At 34.0% G+C, this 18,448-nt stretch overlaps 1 long non-coding RNA gene and 2 other non-coding genes across 3 annotated transcripts in view; 2 read left to right on the forward strand and 1 right to left on the reverse strand.

Moving 5' to 3' along the window:
- LOC142987093 (uncharacterized) overlaps positions 1–18,448 on the forward strand; it is an 86,302-nt gene that overhangs the window by 55,549 nt on the left and 12,305 nt on the right. The gene's annotated exons all lie outside the window — the stretch shown is intronic.
- TRNAI-AAU (transfer RNA isoleucine (anticodon AAU)) lies at positions 166–239 on the forward strand. Its single transcript has one exon. It is a non-coding gene; the product is annotated as a tRNA-Ile (tRNA).
- TRNAI-AAU (transfer RNA isoleucine (anticodon AAU)) lies at positions 2,078–2,151 on the reverse strand. Its single transcript has one exon. It is a non-coding gene; the product is annotated as a tRNA-Ile (tRNA).

An 18,448-nucleotide genomic window follows, 5' to 3' on the forward strand; every position in this document is an offset into this window, starting at 1 on the left:
AAACAGTCTGTGAATAAAATGTTTCGAATATTAAAATTAATATCAAAAACAAAATCCAGTCATAACAACAACAACATTCGATTTTTCAAAATACATTCTGTATTCAAAACTTTCTCAAGATCAACACATACTATTTGGTCGGTATTTTTGAGCCACAGTTCAACCGGCCCATTAGCTCAGTTGGTTAGAGCGTCGTGCTAATAACGCGAAGGTCGCGGGTTCGATCCCCTCATGGGCCACAAACTCTTTTGGACAATTTATACTTATTTTTGATAATGTTAGAATATTTTTCAGCATTATTTTCTTTAATAGAGTATCTCTTGTTTGCCACAGACTTACATCAGCTTGACTTATTACGTATGATTATGACGCATCGTAGTTACTGCTTATAAATTACTATTTATTGTTGAACAATGGATTTATACTGTATTTATAAAGGCAGATAAAGACCCATCCGTAATTACTAACAGTTGTTGTCTAAAATGGTGAAACAAAACGACTTCATATAATTTACTAAACAACATCTGTGATTGTGATTTTTTCCTAAAATAACTGTAGGAGTACTTCTCATTATAAAAAGTTATGGGAGTCCAAATACCAAGGCATCAAACTTACAATCAAGGCTTATCAGGAGGTCGTCGATTCGAATCCCAGTTCGTTACCTTTACCAGAGAAGATAACGATTGGCTAATACTGTGTATCCCATAACACCAAATAACAAAAACAAGAGCGACTTCATCGACACACTCTAAACACTCAAGAAACTGTGTACTGAGTAAGAACTAAAACTCTACATTTTACTCTACTACCATAATTTATAACCAATTCACCACACCCACAAAAAGATCTTAAGGGTTTCTACATCTCTGAATTTTAAACATTTCCCTATAAAACGACCACACAATCAAAAAAACTCTTAACCTCACAAAACCCTTTCAAGAACCAACTGTGCAAAATCACACAGTTGCACAGTACGCCCATTATAACCGGTTGCAACCGGTTCACTATCTCATGTCGTGAACCGAGCGGCCCACGCGCACGGTAAACAGAGATATACTGGTACATTGCGTTATACGGAATAGACCTCACGTCACGGGTTATCTGACTATTTGATTGAAAGTCACCTATTAAATGTGGGGGTTTTAAGGTATTTTTAATTAATTAACGTTTATTTAGGTAATAAAATAGCTGGAGAAAAATAGGATGGTTGTACTTAACTTTTGTAATTTTTTGGCTGTTTTTTTTTGTTGATCGAATGGTTAGTAGTCAACCTAGTGTCAAAGTTTTTCAAGTCGCTTGGCGATTGACATGGCTTAACGACTGTTAATCCTAATCCACAATAACAAGGACCGACTTTTGACTGCCCTCCGATACACGTAGACGCTCAGTTTAAATACCACTCTGCGGTCACCCATCACGATCGTTTACATATGGCTATGATTATTATGAGTTTCGGTTGAGGTTACTCTATACAAAATCTTGTGTTTATTTTATAAACTGAAATAGATTTTAAACTGAAATATTGTTTGCTTTTTGTCTTGTCATTGAACGTCAGTCGTCTATTTAGTTGTTCTGTATGACACTTTGTGACCTTAAAAAATACCTTTCCCCAAAGATACTTTTCTGATGCAAAGAATTTTCAACAGCTTTTTAATGTTTAATAGTTGAATTTAATTATAAAGGAGTTAAAGGTATAGTTGTAGAAGAAACCAGGCGCATTAAGGAGGAGCATCAAATTAATTGTTTCAAATTAAAACTGAAATTGCTCACAGACAGGCTTAACGAGGCTGGAAAAAATACACCTTAAATTAATGAAAATATGACAGTAGTAAAGAAGGAAAACTAACACAAAATTGTAAAAACCCTCAGGTATTTATTCAAAGTGCAGTCAAATTCGTCCTCGGTACTAAAATTAGCAACACTTGTATGATAACAGATATCTATGTTATTATACAGATAAAATGTACCGTACAATGTAATAATTGGGATAAAATGTTATTTGAAGGGCTTAACGAAGGCGTGGCGAAGCGAAGACTATGCGTTAAAGAAAAATCAGTTCTGTTGTAAAAAGAGAATGTGGCCCATGAGGGGATCGAACCCGCGACCTTCGCGTTATTAGCACGACGCTCTAACCAACTGAGCTAATGGGCCAGTTGATACTTATCCTGAAATTGTTACGCATTTTCTTCAGACGATCATTGTGATAGAATTTTTAATAATTTGTCCACCGTTTCATAAATGCTTTACTATTACTGCAGGTATAAGAGACGTTTTTTTTTTACTTTAAAAGGTTTAATTTTCAGTAGGTTTATACACACAAAGTCCCAAAAAATCACACTAGATCAAATAAAAACTTTCATGTGTTCCATACATACAAGCATACAAACAACAGACACAGCCAGACTAGAAACAACAATTTGCGGATCGCACTAAATTTAGATAATTACTAGCTGACCCGCAAACGTTGTTTTGCCAAATAAATAAAAAAAAGTGTCACTTAGGGTTATGAAAAATAGATGTTGGCCGATTCTGAGACCTTCTTAATATGCTCACAAAATTTCATGAGAATCGGTCAAGCCGCTTCGGAGGAGTATGGCAACGAGAACTGTGACGCGAGAATTTTATATATTAGATTACATCGCACTAATTATTCCTTTAAAGTGACAAGTCATTATTTCAAGGAATGTAAGTAAATAATGATTACATGCAATTACAAGATTAAATATAGCAATCGTTATCATGCGTTGTGGTAAGTTCGTGACCTTACACCTCTATCTCTGCTGACCTCCGTGACCTACTGCCGTAAGGAAGATGTGTGTTTACTATACCGTGATTCATGGTTTTGCCTGTGTTATTGATGATATAGACTGGCGTAATATGTCATTTAACTTGTTATTAAGGAATTTGACGTTACGGTTATGCCAAAAATTTGCGTGGGCTAATTATCTTCACTTCTTTCATCGAAGGTGTCGGTCAAACGCCATTTCGGATTATAAGAATGATCGCTCATTGTGCGATGTACCTATATTGCTCTACTAATATGCAAAAGTTTGTGAGGACGGAAATATGTTTATTACTCGTGACGACTGAAGGATTGTGACTATTTGTGACACACGTAGCATAGTTTTTACTCCGTAAATTTTATTTTACATGGACAAAGTCTCGGACAGAAACTTGTGTTCTATAAGACGATTTCTACGTAATTTAATCTGAGATCGCCTTTGTCTCAGAAGAAACGTAGTAAAGTTCGTCCTTCACTAAAATGCCAAATGCGTATCAAATGGTTTGTATATCAAATGATTTGTGTTTCAAAACTGATGCAGTACCTCTGGCCTCTAGTTCTAGTAAATTAGGTAAAGTGTGCGATAAACAAAGTTAATGAGATTAACAGCACTGGCCCTTGATCTTATTTCTATAAGTGTATAAATTAACGTAAACACTCGATGCACAGTTGTAAATGTGATCTGTTTAGTTCATTTTATTTATTGAATTATGTTGAAGATTTTAAAAGCGGTTTTTATCTCAGAATCAGGAAAATATACTTTAGTGATGCCTTAAAGGTTAGTTAAAAACGATTTGTCCATAGTTTGACTAAACAACTTTACTACTATTATATAAGTAAGTATTTATGTGAAATTCTACTATCCCTTGTCATATTCTAATACCTTGAGTTATAGTTATTCCTCGATTGAAGTTATTAGATGATTTATTTTGGCCCTTAATGCTGATAGATAATCATCTTTTTAGATATAAAAATATTCTTTATATCGACGACTATTTTACGTAATAAAAAATTACTTAATTAAGAATATTTGGTGCTTATATGAATTTTCAGAGATCAATTACCACAAACAGTTAACAAAAATATACCTTTCCCATTCATAAGTCAAAACCCATAGTTCCTGACTTTCCCTAAGAAACTTTATCATCCTCTAAAGGGTACACCTACGTCTGACCTCTTTACCCCATAAATACTGTACCCACGCATCAGACACTTACAAATTGCCGCCAAAATAGTACAAACCCCTAAATAAATGAAGAGAGCCCTGAATTAGGGGGATGGTTACACGACATTCGTGACGGGAAAAGGTATTGAACTTTTTTTGTGTGGCCATTGACGTCATAAGCCGTGCTTGGGGAATGGGCAGGTAAATTCGTTGGTTAGTTACATTTTTGATTACGTAGTCCTTTGTTTGGAGTTATAATCCACAGATTATAAAATAATTAACTTGAAATGATTAGTAAACTAGCTTGTCTTATAAAGTTAGATTTATTAAACAATTTTTGTGAAAATAAATTATGAAGCATTTAAAGTATACTCTGAAAAGTAAATAAACAATGCAAAGCAATATTATATAATATATTTTTGACAATTAAACTGTAGCTCAATTCTCTACTACTATCGACTACCGACAACCGACCTGTCATCGAGAAATTTTGTATGAAAATCTGAGCAGCGCCTCTGACGGGTGTCGTAGGAAATGTTTTGGCAGTACATTCTAAATGTCACAATTTCGATAGCTAGCCGGTTGTCGGTAGTCGATAGTGGTAGAATATCGAGGTACTGATCATCATGTATTTAGTAGTATTCTAAATACAAAAATATTCAAGAGATTTCTGCTCATGAATTCGTCTGCGTAAAAATATTTTCCGGTATGAAAAATAACGTACTCTATTTTGCCAAATTTTGTTAAAATCGATTAAGCATTATGCATGTATGGCAGACAAACTTTCGACTTTTTAATATTAGTAGAATTAATTACATTTCCAAACGTACTTTAATGTCCGTTTCCATCTAGATATTGTACTTACCTTATTATCAGAAGATCATTAATCGTATTATGAAGGCTACTTTCGGGGTGAATGACCTATTTAATGGTTCCTACACCATGACCACTGATCTATTTTAAGACTTCTAATCGATTGATTTTTGAAGGACCATAACAATCATCTTGAAGGTACTGTTTACACTTTACTTCTAGGGTTGATTAAAAAATATGGCCTAGTTAAAGTTGTCTTTGACAAAATGAGAGGTTGCGAATTAATTTTCATGTAATAATAGAGTCGCAAGTGATTTATTCACTGTTTTAAAAAATATAAAAAACACTATCAATAAAACGTCGCTGGCCGGTGAAGCTTAATATTAATATCTCAATTTATTTCTTAGAACAAATTCATTCGACAAAAAAAATCCTAACAATTCATGCTACGCACACATCTTAATAATTCAACATCCGAATTCGAACCCGAACCTTCGACAATGAAGGTCAATTTATTAATCCACCTTTATTTATTACCTTCTGAAAAATCCTCTTTTCAAGGAACACGTCTTCATATTTGTACTGTTGATTTCACTTGGGGTCCATAAGTATATAGTAATACGATAGGTCAGTGTGACATTATTGCCCACTCCCACTCCAAGCCCACTTCTATCCCACGACTGAAATGTAACACTTTTCAAAGACACCCACTGAACTGTAACTTACTGTTAACATAACCTTAGAAAGGATATCTGTACTTATTGTTACTATACATGAGTATAAAATAATACTTATTATATAAGTGTCACACACTATTTTAAGGTTTAATATTATACTATAATTTGTTTGCCATCGACACGCTAAGATGAGGAAGAAGAAGTTACTATACATGAAGAAAGTGTTTTGTCTGTCCTCCTTTTTTGTGAAAACGGCTGGACCAATTTTTACAAAAATTTGAAAGGTTGTTTTATTATAATAATATCCTTCAAAATAACAAAGAAAGGGCCACGCTTTTCGAACAAAATAAAATTCATTCGCTTTTTTTGAGTTGATTGATTCCTAAGTTTTTTGATTCCGAGTTCTACTTTACTTAATTGATAAATTTTAGTTTAATGTTAAAAAAACAGAAACATCTCATATACATGAGAAGCTATTTTGGTACAGCTCTTGGTAATCGTACAATGCTAGACTAAACTGTTGTGATTTGTGTCCGTTGTTTGTATGTTTGTAAAAGTCCCCGCGACACAAGAGCAATTCTTAGTGCGGGAGATGTCTTTTTAATAAAAGAAAAAAAAACTCATAATTTTTGGGAAATAGTTTTCAGCAAAGTCTTCAACTCTTTTCAAGCACTCTCAACATGACATTCAAAAATAAACAATGACAACAACATCCGTTAGCAACAAACGTCAATTGTAATCAGCAATTAAACACCTGATCAAAATATTGATTACAATATGATTACAAACTGATTACACTATCATATTTCTAGTACTCTCGTCATTATCTCATCACACGGGGCACACATGTCTATGTTTTAGATAATATTCAATATTTATAGTTTATCTGTTATGTAATTTCACGTGGAGTCTATTGAGAGACTGTGGGTATGTCTGTCTTTTGCATCTCGAGAAATAATAAGCATAAAATGATATCTTTAAGCCATTTTCGTGAACTGACAGTGTCGGTGGCGAAGTAGTTAAGTTGGTTGCTTTTCGTGAGTTAGGTAACCAAATATTTACACGACTGATTCTCTCATAAGTTTGGTTTTCTTGCTGTTGTTTGTATGTTTCTTAAAATACCTGCGCCACAAGATTGATCTAAAGCGGAAGTCTTTGAAAAGATAAATAAAATCGTATGACCGCTATGAGTTGGCTAAAAGCTTACAATCCTAATCAGTCTATTCATGTATGATTTTCATTCATAATGTTAATAGAAACAGTGATATTACAATTTTTTAATAATTGCTGAATTAGTAGACATTTTCTTACGAATGGACCTAAGATGTCTTTTTCTGACCGTAATTGGAATTGTAAACATTTCCAGAATCAGCATCATTTTTTAGTCAGTTAACACCAAACTTTATTGATTTACAATCTTTACCCTCTTAATTTTCATCTAGCAAAATCGGTAAAAACTAAAGCACGATTCAGACAGAAACCGCCCGACCCGCACACGCTTTTAGTGTGCACCATGCTTAAAGAAAACAGTTTTAATTTTCTTTTCACTTACGTTTAGTAAGAATTTTTAAATATAATGTGATGTAGGTCTCTAATTTAATACGTTAGCAGTTGATATTAAACCGGGTTCATAAAATATTATCACAACCCAGCTCCTACGGGAAGAATCCCACTCCTTTTCATAACCCATAAAATAAAACCCACGGATTTAGCCCACTCTAACATTTAAACAACTGGCCATTGTGTTATACTTCTACTAAGAAATTACCTGTCAAGTTGTTACACCTACAGTTACGGGACACAGCTATAGTCCAGCAACATCGTACAGAGTCTGAAAAACTACTATATCGGACTATAGTACGATAGGGTTTAAGTCAATGTCATTTCTGGAAGGAAAAATATATAGCATATCACCGTAGAATAGAATTGAAATCGAAATGAGGAAAACGGTCCGAACGGAAAGTATATAATGTAACCTATAACACAGGAACATGAAATAAAAATAACTTTTTTACATGAAACCAATCAGAAACTCACATATAACAGTTTCTATTACTTACAATACCATGAGACGCTCATAGCCAGTTGTGCTCACCGGTCGGTAAACGATGTGGTTAAGCAACCGTTGGCGCGGTCATTCTATAGATGGGTGACCGCATAGTGGTATTTAAATTGAGCGTCTCCGTGCTTCGGAGGGCACGTAAAAAGTCGGTCCCGGTTGTTGTCAATTAAGATTACAGTCGTTAAGCCATGTCAAAGGCTTTCGGGCGGCTTAAACATCTTTGACACTAGGTTGACCACTAGCTATAAGATAGATAGTTAGACAATAACAATTTAAACTGGACTTAATATTTTCATTATTAGTTCAAATTTATTAAAATAACAAATCCTTAAAGTTGTCTACACATCATCAGCAGCTTTTAAAATCTAAAATACTTATATATTAGCTTGGCCTTTGTTCCAAACTATGTCGGAGTCAGCTTCCAGTCTCACCGGATGCAGCTGGATACAATTGTTTTACATGGAGCGACTGCCTATCTGACCTCCACAACCTAGTTACCTTTTAAAAGGTAAAATTATATATTACAATCAGTGCACAGAAACAGCGCTTACACAATTCCTGAAAGACTCATTAACATTAATAATGAGTAAACAATATTATATTAATAACAAGTAGTACTTACTGCACTGAGATCGCACTCAATCGTCTAATATTATGTCAACAATTTATGGAAAATACGCACTTTATATACTAATATTACAACAGGTATTAATTAGTTTGTTTGTAGGAGGTAATCTCTTAAATTGACAAACCAATTGTGGAAATTCTTTTAGAAGGGTTTTGACCAGACATTCAAGTGGCGCAATGATTATTGATGCCGAAATGTCTTTATTTTCTTTAGTCACTAAGCCGGTACTCCCGGGTTCGATACCCACAGTAAAAAATAACGTATCCGTTTTTTGTATGTTTGTGAAAGTCTCGGCAATCCCATTCAATTTTGAAGTATAACAGAAAAACTCTTACAGTGCCAATTTTTTCAGCAACTATGATTTTCGGACCTAACCTATTCCTCTTATTTATAAAGCCTAAATTACTGTAACATCATGCAAAAATATTGCAACTGATTAATGAAAACTCCTAATTTTGCTTCTTTTTACAAAATTTATCAATCAGGTATCTAAAACATATAATAAATATCCGCCTAACGACAGGGGGGCGTCGCCCTACACTGACTCATGCAGTGATCTTGATAACTTATCAGCAGTCACACAGGCAAGACGTGATGCATGACTCTGCTGAAGAAAGCTTTCAAATATCTTGTTATTGAAATAGACTGAATATTAATAAACTTAATTAAAAAGTAATTATAATAGTGATAATGTTCGTGGAGTGTTGAGACTCTATAAGGGTAGTAGGTTTGATTCCTGTAAGTCTTGTGCGGTCAAATTGTTCCCATCATAATAGATAAAATCCTTAGTGTAACTGTGGTAGTTACAAAAGCTTTGCAAAATTTTGTAGGCATCTCCGAGCTTTGGAGTCAAAAAAGTCGGTTTTAGTTGTTCACAAAGATAATAGTCGATAAACCAAGTCCGGCTTTCAGGCCACTTGAACAACTTCGACACTACACTAACCATACGATATTATTATGCGTAGAAACCAGAAAACTACTTGGAAAGTAATACACGTGCGATTTTCTTACGTTACTTGACATTTTCTTTCACAATACCGATTACAAGCTACTATAAAACGATTTATTCGAACAAAAACATAAGCATGACCCGAAAAAATCAGCAAATTTTACAAAACAAAACCCAAATCCGGATATGATTCATTTTCGCAATTTTCTCATCAGTAGATAAGGTGGAAAAATCTATAAAAAACTCACATTAGTCATTTTAATGTATCATACTATCGTGTTATCAGTAAGTTGACGCAACAATCTTTCACGTGTGAGAATCGTGATGGAATCTTAGCAGACATTGTTTTGAGTCGGTTTATCGCCGCGATAGTGCCATATTGGTACCAATTAGTGGCACTTGGAGATCGTTGCATCACTGTGACACTTGTTTACCATGTACAGAACATGAATGTGTCAGGAATTTCGTCATTAGATGGTTTTTTAACGCGTAATTTTTTTGCTGCGTAATTTAGAATGTTGAGTTTAGTTGTTTTGGGTTTAAGACCACTTAAAGTAAATACATAATGTACCACACGTCTCTTATATCCAAAGGTGTAGGCAAAAGAGTATGAAATACACCCGCGTATCGCCATTAACAATCTTAGTCCCATGAAATAAGTGGCAAGCCTGTCACCATATCCCGGGCACGTTACCAAATTCCGAACTAGTATTATGAATAGCCTAATATAAATTAGAAATAAACTAATATCACTTTGTCTGATACAGGCATCGAACCCGCGATCAGTGCGCGCAGTCAAATACACTACCCCCCGCTACAAAGACAGTTAAGTCAATCTCGTCATTTATATTATTAATTATTAAAGTACCAAGTATCTGTTGTACTTTTCCGATAAGATAAAATTTAACATAATTATCTCAAGTGGTTTTTCTTTCCATGTTTGAAGAGTTTTCCGATGCTTCAATAGCTGTTGTCTTACAACAGTTTAAGTCTAAAATTCTCTTATGTCGATTATATTCTATTATCGATGTTTTTTTTATGTTTTACAGAAATAAATGGTTTAATATAAATATTATTGTTACTTTCTTTATTAAAGGACTTTGTCACAGTTGACATGTAATTGCAGCTTCGATCATTTAATAGAATATTATTTTGTTCTAGTCATTCTCGAAGGTCATCGACCCTAAATAATTTAACGTTTATTTATAAGGAAAAATAAAAAATGCTTTTCTACTACATGTTTCTGTATCATGAAAAGGTGTGTTTTTACGATTATTATTAATTTAGGTATACTGTACAGCCTTATGTCTGCTACGGTGCTACGGCGTAGAGGCTCGTAGACTAGCTACAACTATGACACGTTGTAAATCTATTATATCCTATGTATGTCTTCTATATGAGTTTCTATGTCTTTCTTGTCTATAATGGCTGGTTTTGTGTGTGAAAAAAAAGTTTCTTTTGAAATTATAAGCAGTGCAACTATAACTATTTAATTTTATACATATTATTACCCAACATTTATAGGAAGAAGGCGGGATTTTATGTATGTACGTACGTATGTTTGTATGTATGAAGGTATGTTTGTATTTAAAAATAAAATAAAACTGTTAAATACATTTATATCAATTGTGATCAAAATTCCGTTATTCGGGCACCATAGTCAGGTTACTGTAGATTTACAATTAGTTACAAAAGTAAGTATTCCTCATCATCATCATAGGGCGGCTTATTTCGACCCACTGGCATATACTTCAGTAATTCTTAATCTGTTGGCTTTTGCTTCAGTAATTCTTAATCTGTGGCACTCGTATGCAACTCTTACGAACAATTTACCTCATATTTATAATCAATTAATCCGTAAATCCCAAAAACCATTCATAAAAGCCTCCAAACACTACCATCATCATTCATACTGAAAATTTCAGATATACGATACCTGATATTTCTGCTTCAAGCCGGTTCTTATTCACCCAGCAACAATCGTTAGGTGTTGTATATTGTACAGTCAGAATCAAAAATACGTATACACTTTCACATTTTCGATAAAAAAAAATTATGAAAACGTAAATGTTATTATTGTTATAAATCAATAAATGCACACGCAGTGGTTTGATTACTTTTATTTATGTTTAACGTGAAGTTAATATATCCACAATTAATGTGTAGGACTGTAATTAATGAAATAAGCGCAAGACCATATTTAGTGGCGTACTGAGGGAGAGGCATAAATTCAACAGGTTGTAGAAATGGGCTGAATGCGTAGATAGACAATATACAATATAGTTCAACAACTCAATAGAGAGTCTTATACAAGATTCGTGGATGGCGGAGTCATACAACATTTTAGGCAGGCAATAGCAGGATCACGCAGCAGACAGCTGAAACCTAGATCTCAGCAGTTTCAGTAGCTAAATCTCAATTATATTTTAGATGAATCGTGCGTTTTAATGCTCTCCACTAAGTTTCTCGACCTATAGTAATTTATTCTTTTTACATTTTCATCGATACAATACTTTTGAATTTATGAAAGTGTATACATATTTTTGGCGCTGACTGTACAAGTTACACCTACTTATATCACGTGTGTGAATATCTGTATCACTGTATCAGGTGACAGACCGCTCCCATTTGTGAAACTTTTGATAACAATGCAGATTATACCATGCCACCATGTATTACACCTGTGATAACGAATAGTTAATTGAAAATACTGACTTATTTGTGTAACAAGATGTAACTATGTAATTGCAGCAAAAGAAGTCCGTACATACAAATGTATGGATCGTAGTACGGAATGTTCTTTGGCCATATCCCTATGAAAAAGAACTGTGGTTTTATGTATTAGGTCGGGGAAAAAGTCTTTTCGCATTATAGTATGTATGAACTTGTAATAAAATCTCTTTGGCTTCAAGAATCACAAATGAGTACACGGTTCATTAGGTTTCTTTCAGTGAGCTCGTGAGGTACCCAAATATCGGGCTTTTTTGTGTAGAGAAAAGATTTTATTACAAGTTCATACATACTTTAATGCGAAAAGACTTTTTCCCCGACCTAATATGTATGTTTTTGTAAGATCATAGTATATTATTATGATATTACACGGAGAGTTGCTAGACTACGCGGGAGCGGTACGTTCATACTTGTGGTTTTTTAAACTCATCATTAACCTTTTTCTTGTAGTGTCAATATTACGCATTTAATTAACTTACTTTTAAACTAGAAAGTTCTCCCGTACTCTATTTATTAAGAAATACAAACAATTCTTCAAAAAATCATGATGACATGATGAAATAACATTCACGCTTGCCGTGGGTAAAAAATCCACTTCGAACTAGAAATAACCTTATCAGTGGTCTTATCTATTATCAGTTGTTATCACAACAACATGTATTACATATTACGTCAGTGTATTGTCATAAACACACCATATTTACTCGTGCCAGATAAATAATGAATATACCTAATTGTTAAAATCGATTCCTTATCATATGAGGTCATAATTGTATTTCAGTTGAAATAATTGATCAAAATATATTGTGTTTGACGCGTAAATTGTGAATCAATGTTTGAAAGACCTTAATTTTTGAGACTATTTGTAACAAAATTAGATTTGAAGTTTATTTTAAATTCCTTTTCATTAATAAATGTAATAAAAGTGAGAAAGAATCTTACAACATGATAGAAATCTTTATCATGAAATAAACTCAAACATTCGAATCCTGTATAAAATACACCTATGCTGATAGCCAACTTACCTTTTACGATTTATACACCTACCGCAGTGTACTAAGAAATTAAATTGTAATGTATGTTATAGGTAAGATCACAGTGCAACTATAATATTTGAAGTATAATACAATCTATTTCTATTAGTTTATCTAGTCTCAACCAATCAAATCAATATAAAACATGGCGCCACTTTCGTGGGAAACGAAACTTCAATAAAGTGTAATATCTCGTTTGATTACCATTTATCTGAAGTACACTCCCAAGAAACACATGATAGTTGATAAAAAGTAATTTCAGACCAAATAAACGATTATAATGAAGATTACATGTAAATATTTTACGTCTACGGGAAACAGTACTTAAAGTAATTTTACAGATAAAAAAATATTGGACAAATATTTGCGTGATGAGCACGAGTTACTGAGCCTGGTTGTCAATTTATCTATATAAGTATGTATTTAGAAGTATATCAGTTACTTGGTTACCATAGTACAAGCTCTGCTTAGTTTGGAATCAAATGACCGTGTGTGAGTTATCCAATGATTTTTAAATTTATATTTAGATAGCTACAGAAACTATTACATCAAAGTAAGCCTTTAACTCTTTTAACAAGTCCGATATGTCCAACTTTGTCATTATCTAGCCTATAGCTACTTTACTGCTAAGCATTCTTAATGAGTTATGATAAAACGTTGAGTTCACAAATATGACAACTCACATGCAAGTGTTCAACAGTTTGAACCCGAGGTCACACACCAATGACTTTTCGAAGTTATGTGTGTATTAGAAATAAAGATCACTTGTTCTAACGGTGAATGAAAACACGGTGATAAACCTAAAATTTGTTTAATAGTTACATTTCTTGATTGCATGCTAAGTCTCCAACCCGCACTTGGCCAATGTGGTGGACTCAAGGCCCTTCTTCCTTAAGGAGACCCTTGCACAGCAGTGGGACAATAATAGGTTAAAAAAACTCGCAAAATACAAAGCATAATGGCGTATATTTACGTAAATAACTACACAAACCAAAGGGCGATAGACACGGATGATCATTTAATGCGTGGTCGTTTCCACAAGGGCCCGCCTACGTGACTGTGGCGACGTGCGCGCGACCATATCTGTGTGCGCACGCGCATCACACCGTACTATTTTGATAAAAACATATTGCGAACGTAAACTGGGACGATTTTTGGATTTTTTTCCAATATTATAACTATTAAGCTGGTTTTATTATTGTTATCTATGCCGATCTAGATGTCATTGATAATAATAATTGGATACGCTCAAAGGGATGGTTGGAAAAAAATGGGGGAGGCCTTTACCCAGCAGTAGTACAGTACGACTTACGAGTAGTCCGGTGTTGGCGCAGCTGGCGGAGTTATATAAAATTCAAAATGTAGAATATCAATGACGTCTACAGCTAGTTTTTTTGCAAATATACATAATTATGATCTAGATAATTTGTGCTTTCTAAGGCTCTCTAGTTTCTAGTTTCTACTAAGTTGTTGGACCATACATGAACACATTGTATTGTGAGGACCTGTAATTGGCCAGCCGGTTTTTAAGGTAGATTGCTCATTACGTTTAGTTGCTGTTGGTGTTCCAATAAAATAACTAAATAAACAGCGAAATGTGCCCCCTGCCTACACCTTTGGGTATAACAAGCATGTATAATATATAAGTTGATACTTCAGATTTGCATTTGTAGAACAATGTAGAAGTTTCAAGTATATTTTCAGAGTTTCGTTATCGTAATTAAGAAGATAATGCACTTCTTGTTATTGCGTGTCATTTGTTAAAATTGCATGCGCTATAAAGAGCTTATTCATTGATAATATATTTTACATTCACGGACAAAACTATGCAACCAAATTCAGGACTCAAAGTACATAACCAACTGAATCTTATTTATATGGAAACAAAGTGATGGCACTGGTGAATAACCTAACTATGTTTTAGTACCTAGTACTGAGTGCATGGTCCTATTATATAGATACAGGGTTTTACGCAGACGATTGTTGAACTCTCCTAAAAACTTCTTCAGTTTATACTCTTTCAAAAGATATGCCATGAGCACTACAAAACTTTGAGTAAGTATGTAAAATGTGAACAAAGGTCATTTAAAGAAGAAACATTATGCAGTAGTTATCGTTTATCGTCATCACGGAATTGGGTAGCTATTCACTGATAGCTGATAATACTGATAAGATAAACTGCATACGCTTTTGCAATTCATATGGTAAATATTTTTCTTAAATTTGAAAAATACTGCATTGTTTTTAACAAGTGTCGATGGAATTTTACCCTGCAATCATAAAATGTTTGACTCCTATTGTGGTCTGTGCGATAATGTATGTGATCGGTGTACAAGACGGGTTTAATTCTCTGGTGAGGCAAAGTGAACTTTTCTATAAGAATATTCTTAATATTACCTGGGAGTCTGAGTACGTGCCCGTTATACGGCAACATACTCTCGCATATTTGCTGTCTTGCACCAGGCAATACAATGGCCGACTTAAGTCTGGTTAACTTTGTAAACGGCCACAATTCACACACCTACAACATCGGATAAAAAAGGTGTGACGTCATTAAACTCTGCAATAGCCACCTTTACAAACACGCTCTATCACGCATGAAAAAACAATCGCGCATGAAAGAGTGCGCGTGTACGGGGAAAGGAAAGACTCATCTGTCAAGCCCGCGAAGAAAATCGCGAGCGAAGACCGCGCTGCTTTCCCGCGCGTAATCCTATACGCTCCTAAGAACGTACGATAGAGCGTGTGTGTAAAGGCGGCCATTAGCATAAAAAGCACTATCACTAGATCACCCAATATCAGTAGCATGCATTGATCACTTGTTCACCACTCGGTGCAAAGGTAAAGTCGTGATCAATCACGATACGATTGGGACATCTTCTACAGTATGAAATACAGATATCAATTGCTCAATGAAAGTTCCTGCGGAGTCACTGTAAGTAGTAATATTTAGGTGTTTGGAACTCATTGGTATTTTATCAGTAAGTGGTTGTTCTACAAGATTAGAAGATAGCTATAAAATGATAAATATTTGAAATAATTTTGTAGGAACGTATCCGGTATGGTTATAGTTTAGTCCTGTTACATGAGGCTAACAATGGTAAGAGATAATCGCAGGTGTAATAAAATGTCATACATTTCTTCATTTAAATTTGGGTAGAAAACGCGCGATGTCGAGAAAAACAAAATCTTTATTTTTGGTTTCTTTCTTTTCGTAAGACTTTACTGCAAGTATATCTGAAGACATGCATGGTGCTGAATGGTATAATATACCATGAACTTTACTCATAGGAATTCTAAAACCATGGGTGTTCGATACGGGTTTCCTCTCGTAGTGAGAGAGGTTAGGCATTTAGTACATGTCTTGTACACCAAAAGCTGATTGGGGATGTTAATTCTTTTATCCATCTATCTTTACTCATATTACGAGACAACCAAAATTCAACATTATTTTATTTATTCATTCACATACAAATTCTAAACAAATATTCCACTAAATTAAAATATATAAATAATAAATCATAATATTATCCTCATTACGTCACCTACTACGTTTGTATTAACTGTGATAAACTTTGTGTGATAGTCACGGGTTCGAATCCGGGGCGTGTTCACTTATCAATTGTTAAATAATTCACATTGATATGTTTGTTAGGTAACGTGCCTAATGCGTGACAAACGGCTTGCACCTTTATGATGAACTAGCTGACCCGCGCAACTTCGCTTGCGTCACGTAAGAGAGAATGAGTCATAATTTTCCCCGTTTTTGTAACATTTTTCGTTACTACTCCGCTCCTAATGGTCGTAGCGTGATGATATATAGCCTATAACCTTCCTAGATAAATGGGCTATCTAACAGTGAAAGAATTTTTCAAATCGAACCAGTAGTTCCTGAGATTAGCGCGTTCAAACAAACAAACAAACAAACAAACTCTTCAGCTTTATAATATTAGTATAGATTTATTAAGATGGATGTAAAGACTAAATTTTTTTTTTTTTTGGGTTCTGCAAATGTGTCCGCGTGGATTGATTTATTTTTTCTTAAACGTTTTATTTGTGTTAATAAAGTTATCAACCGTCTTGCAATGTCAGTAAAAAGTAAGATTTGTTAATGAAACATTCATTCTAAATTGGTCAAACAAAATATGGATTACTGAAGAAGTTTCAGCAATTTTTCCAAATTAAATAGGTCGAGATGATGCAGGTTCTCATATCAGGGTTAAGGTCTAGAGAAACTCAAACTATTTGTAAAAAACAGACAAAATAAAATGTTACCGAAATAATTTAAACAATGACATACAAAAAATACTATTTTTATATAGTAAGCTTACGTCAAAAATTTTCCTCGTAATATTCAATAATAAAACAGATCAAAGTACATTACAACGCATTATTACATATTATTACAAACACAATTATATTATTAAATAATAAAACAAAACAACTATTTCATTACACAGATAAAAAAATTACAATTTCAAAGATAAATAAAAAAAACACATCGATTTTCCCACGATACGTTATCGTGAAATACGTTTTGTCGTTGACGTTGACGCAGACGTCACTGTGAAATGACGCGGCTGACGTCACGGCATGACGGATGGACGAGTCAAATGACGGCAGGGCATAATTACTACAGGTAAATGGTTGCTAAATATAACGTTTATGATTGTGTACAGTTATCTATACTAATATTATAAAGCTGAAGAGTTTGTTTGTTTGTTTGTTTGTTTGAACGCGCTAATCTCAGGAACTACTGGTCCGATTTGGAAAATTATTTCAGTGTTAGATAGCTCATTTACCGAGGAAGGTTATAGGCTAAATATCATAACGCTACGACCAATAGGAGCAGAGCAGCAATAAAAAATGTTACAAAAACGGGGAAAATTTTGATTCATTTTCTCTTATGTGACGCAAGCGAAGTTGCGCGGGTCAGCTAGTTTTAAATATGTTTTGGCGTCAATGGCCTTCGTGGCGCAGTCATGGTCAGTCCAGTTTCTATGGCGTGGTCTCTGGTTCGAGCCCCGAATAGTGTTTTGACGATTTTAACAATTACCTTTAAGTATAGAAGGTGTAATTTTATAGATTTTGATGATTCGAAGAGCCCATAAAGCGGACCAAAGAAGTTTTGAGTGCCTTAACATGATACGCCTGATATTTTTTTTTAGTGTCAGCCGGTTGCCCTCTAGACTATTTTTTTTTCTTTTTTAAATCATTTATTCATATAATAATACAAAATAATGTTTTACATGTATTCTCCTTATTATGAAAGTAAACCTGAACTATACTCATGTTTCTATTTAAAAAAAACCTGCGCAATTGTTTCTTTCTTATAAAAATGTTTTCCGGGAAAACAGCAGTTCGATTTGACTTCATAGAATGTGTGTTGTCTATGTATAGACAAATAAAAAAATAGAAGTCTCTAATCCACGCGCAGACCTACGTTTCATGACTGTTTGAGTTATGTTTAATGAAGTATTTTTGCTGTTATTGCGGAAGTTATTTCCAGCAGAAAAATAAACAAAAATCGATGTTAAATTCTTAGCGAACATTTAACAAAGCACAAATCAAAAACTCTCAATCTAGTTGGTTGCTATGACAACCACAT

Source organism: Anticarsia gemmatalis, chromosome 3 (genome assembly GCF_050436995.1).
Source record: "Anticarsia gemmatalis isolate Benzon Research Colony breed Stoneville strain chromosome 3, ilAntGemm2 primary, whole genome shotgun sequence".
In the NCBI taxonomy this organism is placed as follows: Eukaryota; Metazoa; Arthropoda; class Insecta; order Lepidoptera; family Erebidae; genus Anticarsia; species Anticarsia gemmatalis.